The sequence below is a fragment of the Grammomys surdaster genome, unplaced genomic scaffold, assembly GCF_004785775.1.
Source record: "Grammomys surdaster isolate TR1022 unplaced genomic scaffold, NIH_TR_1.0 123044, whole genome shotgun sequence".
Classification (NCBI taxonomy): domain Eukaryota; kingdom Metazoa; phylum Chordata; class Mammalia; order Rodentia; family Muridae; genus Grammomys; species Grammomys surdaster.
This window is the reverse complement of record NW_021618396.1, coordinates 74,186-82,149: the sequence shown is the minus strand read 5'-3', so window position 1 is coordinate 82,149 and position 7,964 is coordinate 74,186.

Genomic DNA, 7,964 nt, shown 5'->3' with positions numbered 1-7,964 from the left:
ACACCCACACTCTGGCTGGGGTGGACGGTTTGTGTCAATCAACTCCAACTCCACAAGTGTTAATGCATACATACACATATACCTATACATGTATATACAGACAGACATGTACGTGTGGAGGGAGGGAGGGAAGGAAGGAGGGAGGGAGAGAAGGAGGGAAGGAGGGAGGGAGAGAAGGAGGGAGGGACGAATGGAGTAGAGCCCCCAAGCCAAACTATCCGACCAACAACTTTCTTTCTTTTCTCTGGCCTTTTTATATCTTCTTAGACAAAAAGTTCTTTAGAAAATTACCTCAGAGATAAAATGTAACGTAAAATGGGAGTCACAGAAGGATGTTGATAGTAAGTTCAAAGCAGTGTTTCCTTCTGCAAGCTTGTTGGAAGTTCAAAGCAACCATGTTTTAACATGGCCTAGCCTTATCATAGTGCACACCTGTGGCTTCATCCTTGAACCTAAAATGTTTTTCCTTGAACACAAATTTGTCCCAAGCCTATTTCTCTTTTTAGTGTAATTATGAAAGCTCATTATATTTATGCAGCCTTTACTTACTATTATGAGGAGTGGGAACATTCTAGTCTTAATTCTAACATTATTACGTCTTCTAGCAAAGCAACTAAAACCATCTCTTAAAACTTTGGGGTTTTTTTTTGTTTTTTTTTTGTTTTGTTTCGTTTTTTGTTTGTTTTTGTTTTTTTCGAGACAGGGTTTCTCTGTGTAGCCTGGAGCTCACTCTGTAGACCAGGCTGGCCTGGAACTCACAGAGATCCACTTGCCTCTGCCTCCCAAGTGCTGGGATTGAAGGCATGAGCCACCATGCCCAGCAAAACTTTGTTCTTAAAATTATTGGAATCAAGTCTGAAATTATATAGAATCATTAATGCATCTAAATCTGTATGTTGATCTGCAGGAAATCTGATCAATAGGGTAGGCTAATGCCCAGAGATTATTATATTAATTTAATGATGACAAGGCATATCAGCTACAAGAAGCAATTCTGAGATGAAGTCTCTTTGGGACCTTGCCGTCGAGTTCATCCATCACAGACCATGCCAAAAACAACAACAACCAACAAAATGAAACAAAGAAACAAAAAAACGATGGACCACCTCCAGGAAGGCCACCTGCCAGCCTTAGCCTATCCTAGATGGCTCCTGACACAGAAGCTTATCCCAGTTACTGGTATTATTACTCTTGTGCTTTGAGTGCCTCTGTGTGTGTGTGTGTGTGTGTGTGTGTGTGTGTGTGTGTGTGTGTGTGTACACGCGCGCATGCGCGTGAATATTTCTATACTAAGTGTTTTCTTAGGGTAAACCTTTCAGCAGACAGCAGACAACTACTTCATATTTTATAGAAGAAAAAATGGATAACTGGACCCAAGCCCCAGAAGCAAAGATGCATACTGCAGTCATCTCTGCTCTATCGACTTCTCAAGCTCTGGCTTTTGGAGCAGACTCCTTCCTTCAATCTAGGGTGCTGGTTTGGGCGTCTCGTTTAAAAATAAAAAAATATGATGATGACGACAATAATACCTCTGGGGTCTGAGGTCGGACTGAAGATGAGTTAGAGCAGCCAGCTTGGACCGCGATGACGCAATGAGCTAAGCCTACACTTCCTCATCACCAAGTCACTCTTAGATCGAATCCCATCTGCCCCCCACTCCGCACCCCTTTCTGCGACCTGCCCAGATGCCCCAGGGCTCTTGTCAGAAGGCTAGAATTAAACAAAGGGCCACGCTCCCTCCCAAAGCCCAGGCACAGCAGCAGGGGTCGCCGCCGGGACAGCAGGTTTCTAAGCAGATGCAAAAATGGGCCCGCAGCTGCCGCTGATCACACCAGCACACTGTTTTCTAATTCCCTCTCCCTGCTAAGTGCTGATTACCCGGCTCTGCCTCGGGCGGCGATCCTTCCAACCACCTGACTTCAGCCAGTGGGGCACTCAGAGAACAGAGCAGCTGGCAGGGCGCACTTCCGGCAAGGACCTAGCGGGGCAGCAGATGCGAGGCACTGATTATTCCGGGGGCGGGCTGCACTAGGGACCTGAATTTGCACTTCAAAGGGGTCTGGCCCCAGTGCCTCACTCTGGGGACCCAGTCTTGTTCTGGGGGAAATCTTTGAGTGAGTTACCCACCCCCTTCCTAACAGAAGGGCGGGTTTAAACAACCCCTAGAAGTTAATGCCCACTGGCTAGACATCCCCAGGGACCCTCCCCTGTCTAGCAGTTTTTCTCTTTACAGTCTGTTTCCATCTGGACATTTACAGAGTCACAACGAACCTATCTATCTCACAGTGCCTATCTTTTTTCTTTTTAAAAACAGTCTTGCTACGTAGCCAAGGCTTTTCTGGCAATCACAGAGATCCTTCTGTGTCTACCCCTCAGGTGCTTTGTATAAAGGTGGGTACCACAAGCCTGCCTCTGTCTTGATCCTTTCCACATCCCTTGTTAGGGTTTGGACTCTTTGTGCCCCTCCCCCAAGATATGCAGACGTCCTAATCCCTAAACAGGTCAGAAGTGCGGCCATATTTGACAGTAAGGTCATTTTGGATGTAATTGGTTAAGATGAAGAGGCCACAGCCATGTGAACTGAAGCCAGGGCGGCCTTTAGAGCGTTGTAGCCTCAAGGGAAGAGACAGCCGGGGATCTGAAGAGGGAGGAGAGATCTCACCCCGTGTCCCAGCTGCTTTATGAGGGAGTGTGGTCCTACCAAGGCTTTCATCTTGGATTCTTAGCAACTACAATCTTGAGGGAACCAACTATTATCAGGGCAGCCTAGTTTGTGTTACATACGGTGGCCTGGGGGAGAAACAGGTCCCGAAAAGTGACTAAGTAGTCTGTTTATTTCTCTCAAGTGGAAACAAGGGTGTGACCTTTGGTCTCCCTGCCCCCAGACTGCTAGGGGCTATGCTCACACGCCCATTTCTTGGCAGTTTCTAGTACCTCACTGGAAAATGACTCTACCAGGGTGCTAGTTGGCGTAACAAGGCCTGATTCTCCCTCCTCTACCCATTCCCTATCCCCTCCATCCACCCCCAACCCGGTCCACACACACAACGAAGCTCCAGTAATTAAGGTTGCCCAGGGCCCTCAAGCCACATAACGAAATGGAAAGGTACAGGGGCTGGAGCCAGCTCCCCTCCTCCACTCTGCTCCAGAAACCTCCCTCTCCCTTTTCTCTGAGCAGTGGTGGGTGGGGGAGTGGGTGTTATAATTACAAGTATTTGTGTCTTCTTAGCCAGACAGCTAACTCTGAGGACAGAATTCTGGAGCTCCTCCCCCACTGCCTCACCTCAGTAAGTACCAATTTAATTTGGGAGCCTCTTGCATTAGATAGTGTTTGAAATTTCTAAGAGAATCAGCACAAAAGGAATTAGATACAGCCAGAACTGTGTTCTTCCTTATGGCGGTGACTCCTGTAGAACAGAGCCTGCTGCCAGTTTGGTGTCCACTTCAGAAAACACACCCTTTTGAGACGCTTCTGCCACATAGGTTCCCCATATCCTTGTGCCTCAGCTGGGGGCTCTGATAACACCTGTGCTGAACGCCTGTGCTGTGATACAGCAGAAGAAGCCGCCTCCAACATGAAAGGCTCTGGGGACCCAAGGATGTGTTCATGTCCCCAGCTCCACTCCAGGACCTCAGCTCTTCCAGCTTCCTAAGTTGCTTTCCCAGATGCTGGGATTCTCCTTGCAGGGATGGAACACACATTTTAGACAGTCCTAAATCCTGACCTCACCCGCTGTCAGCTAGCTGGCAGCATGGCTAGTATTGTTACCAGAGGGTTTAGAGTACAATCCTGAGCCCTGGCAGCCCCAACAACTAAGACTGGGCATCTCCTCCCAATACTCCAAGTGAAGAGAAAAGTAATATTGAAAAGCTAAGAAAGGAGGTTTATTCACTGTTGGGAAGAACCAATGAAGGGGTCATTTATGACCTCCAAGTCTGCCTTTTAGTTTATTACTGTTGTGCTTTATAAAAAAAAAATAGAGAAGGAAGGAACATGTCTATTGGAGGTGCAGTAAGGTATGGGGGTAGGGGGTGCCTCTGCAGGCCCATACTGAGGCATCCCCTCCCCCTGAGGGACCAGCCACATGACGGTGTAGTATAGAATAGAGTTTATTCAGGGCATGGGAGGGGAGTGAGAGGGTAGAAGAAAGAGAGACAGAGAGACAGAGAGAGGGGGGAGGGGGAGAGGCAGAGGGAGAAAGTAGAGGAGTAAAGAGAGGCCAGCCATGAGCACTTGGAGAGAGAGGGGCAGGGGGAGGGAGGGAGAATGGCAGAGGGAGGGGGAGGGGAATGGGGAAAGAGGAGCAGGAGCAAGAGAGAGAAGAGGGGGCAAGCAGCCCCTTTTATAGTGAGTCAGGCATACCTGGCTGTTGCCAGGTAACTGTGGGGTGGAGCCTAGACTAAATGCCAACAATTACTGTGAGGTTTAGATTGAAATAAAGTGCAAGAGGCATGCCTAATTAAGGAATCTTGGTCAGAGTGACCAACTCCTCAGTCAGCAGCCTGAGGAGGTGCGTTTTAGAGACCCCACTTAGACAAGGCTGTATCTTGGTTTCGCTGTAGAAAAGAATGTCAGGATGAACTAGTGTGAACCTGACTTCAAGTTTCCTGAGTGCATCTTTAACAGACGCACAGGGGTTTATAGAGAGAGGGGAGCTGAAAGGGTGAGATGGGCACAGTGGGTGTGGCTCACCAGGATCCTAGTTCGAGAGGATGGAGGATTCTGGCCCGGCTCTGGAATGCCACTGTTCAGCGGTTCCTGAGTGATCCTGCCCTTCTTTATCTCTATTTCTCAAAATTGAGAAATATGTATCTTAGGATGTCTGGAATTGGACTATAATCTGACAAAGTAAAACCAGGAGTCACTGGGGTTGCTCAAGGGAGTTCGGGCATGTCCTTTTCCAGTGAAGGGGGTTCTGGTGCAGTCTAGAGGGCTGCAGGTTTACAGAGGGGGAAGGGAGTAAGGCCTTAAGCAAATATTGATTATGCTTGAATTCTTGTTTCTCAGTGGGCAGGAGGCTTCAACTAGACTGCAAGCTTCCTTTCCTGTCCTGTGTCACCATAATTTCCCGTCTTCCTGTTCTGTTGCTCTCTGTTGCTTAGTTATAAACTAAGTTAGGGTGTTTAGTTATAAACACCATAACTAAAGTAACCTGGGGTTTATGTAAGCTCATACTTCCAGCTCATAACCCATCGCTGTGAGAAAATCGGGCAGGAACTTAAGGCATGGACAGAAGCAGGAACCAGGAGCACAGCTGCCTCCTGGCTCACGGGCCCATCGTCTCTGGTTTTCCTACACAGCCAGGCCCAGCTGGCTAGTACAGTGTGGCTGTGTGTGTCTATGTGTGTGAGTGTACATGTGTATAGGCTAGATGTGTATATGCGTGTAACTATACGTGTGTGTAGGTGTGGATGTGTACCTATGTGAGAGTAGATATAAGGGTCTAGAGGGTGCTTCCGTGTGTTCCGCCATGTCTGCCCAGGAAGCTGGCCTAGCGTGTGATCAGCCACAGCCACAGCCACTAGGATCTCTGCACTAGAGAGAATGGGCTGGAGACCACAAGTCAGCCAGGGAGCTGTATTATTAGTAGGATCGTCTCAGAAGACTTTGAGAAAACCCCTGGAAACTTAAGGGTCCAGCTCCCTTAAGGTCACAGTGATCTGGCAGGTTCTTGCCAAACAGGTCTCTTATAACCTATGAAGGCTACCCCAGCCAGTAACTGGCAGAGGAAGAATCTGTCTCTCAGCTATTGTGCATTTCAGAGCATCCTGGAAAAGGCCTGAGACATATGTATACCTCCACATGAGTATACACCTATACGACCACATATCTGTACCCACAGTCATATATGTGTTGCACTTCTTTGTGCTTACATACCTTCACGTACATATGTATACATCCACACTGACACATGTATACATGATACACACACATGTATGTATGTATCCATACCTATACATATCTATGTTCATATGCATATATATACATTTTCATTATCCTACATATATAGGCATCCATACATGAGCATACATGCACACACATAAGTACCCACACATAATGGAGATATCCATCCCGATTCCCACACACCTGCATATCTACACCTATACACCTACCTACTGTGGTGGTTTGAGTAATACATGTACCTAGTTCCCGGTTGGTGGCGCTGTTTGGGAGGTTTTGGAGGTTTCATCTCACAAAAGGAAGCACATCGCTGGGGATAAGGATCGGACTTGTGCCATTCCCATCTGCTTTGTACTTATGCTTTACAATGTGACGTCTCAGGTTGCTTCTTTAGACGCCATGCCTACACGCAGCGGCTTCCTGCTATCAAGGACTTTAACCCTCTGCAATCCTAAGTCCAAATAAACTCTCTCATGAGCCACTGAGGTCACAGCACAGAGAAGTCACTGACACACATACTCATGAGCATTCACAAGCCCACATCCACAAACCCACACTCAACACTTCACACACGCGCTAAAATAACTGCCTCATCTTCTACTCCGATTTTCAGCATTAACTTGAGAGCATCAAGTGTGTACAAATGTGCACGTGGAGTGTCTGTGTACAAGGAGTGATTTGAAAACAGGGTTTTCCTTTTTCTTGTGTGACTGTGCCCTTGGCAATCTATAAGAAGGAACAACCCTGCCCGTCTAGGACACATCAAAGCTGTCCTGTGGAACTGTGCCCAAGACTCCACTTCCTCAGTGACCAGATGGCCGGGAATAGAAGCAGGGCTTTGGACTGCAGACCTGACTTGGTTTTCTCTATAACTCATGTCTCTCTGTGACGCCAGCCGCCATTCAGAGCTGCCCAGTTGGCATGGATATGGCCCCTTCTGCTTGCTAAGTTGGTCTTTGGGGCCTAGCCAGGTGGGCACCAGAGCCAACATTTTCCTGGATAGCATTTTCCTCCACAAGGTAGGAGGGCTAGGAACTGCCTGACAATGCTGTTGGGGTTGCCAGTGTATGAGGTGCTCCATCCGAAGTGAGCCTGCTCTTCACTGTCTGCAGACAGATATCCTCAATGTGCCTTCATATGGTAGCTTGTACCTCTAGGATGGAGGAGATGAAAAGCCTAGCAGGACAGGTCAAGATCCTAGGCCTGGTGTGGTGTTTTTCAGGACTCTGAAGACTGAAGCACTTCAGATCACTGCGATGAGTACTCGGGAAGGGTGGAGGAAAACTAAGTGACCTTGACATTCTGTTTCCCTCCTTCCCTGCAAGGGAGCAGGCCAGAAACTGTGCCGTGACCACAGGACTGGATCAAAAAGGTCACCTGACATTTACAAGGAAAATTGACCGAGGACCCAAAAGCAAGTGAGAAGCTTGGGTTATCCCTCAGCCTCAGCCAGAAGGCAGTCATCATCGCTTTTGGTGACTATTAACAGTGAGCCCCCACCTGTTAGCATTCCTTCTGGGCTCTGCCCCACAGTTACCCGGCAACAGGCAGGTGTGCCTGATTCACTATAAAAGGGGCTGCTTACGCCCTCCTCTCTCTTCTCCTCTCTTCCTCTCTTGCTCTCTTACCCCTCTTCCTCCTCTCCTCCTCTGTTCCTTCTCTCCCTATTCCCCTCCTCCCCCCTCTCTCTTTCTCTCTCTCTGCCTTTCTCTGTCTCTACTACCCCCCCAATTCCCCTCCCCATGCCCTAAATAAACTCTATTTCTATATCCATTGTATGGCTGGTCCCTCAGGGGGAAGGGATGCCTCAGCATGGGCCCGCAGAGGCACCCCCACACTCACACACACACACCATACTGCGCCTCCACCAAACATATCCCTGACCTCCTTTTCTTTTTTTTATAAAACACAACACCACCTGCTGAGCTCACAAGTTCCTGACTGGAACAAAAGGACCCTTGGACTAGGAACTCTTGGCTGTATGTGAACCTTCCACTCTATGTGAACCTGTAGCCTAGAAGGGTGCCATCTGAGTGACAAGCCATGCAGGCACATTGCCCTG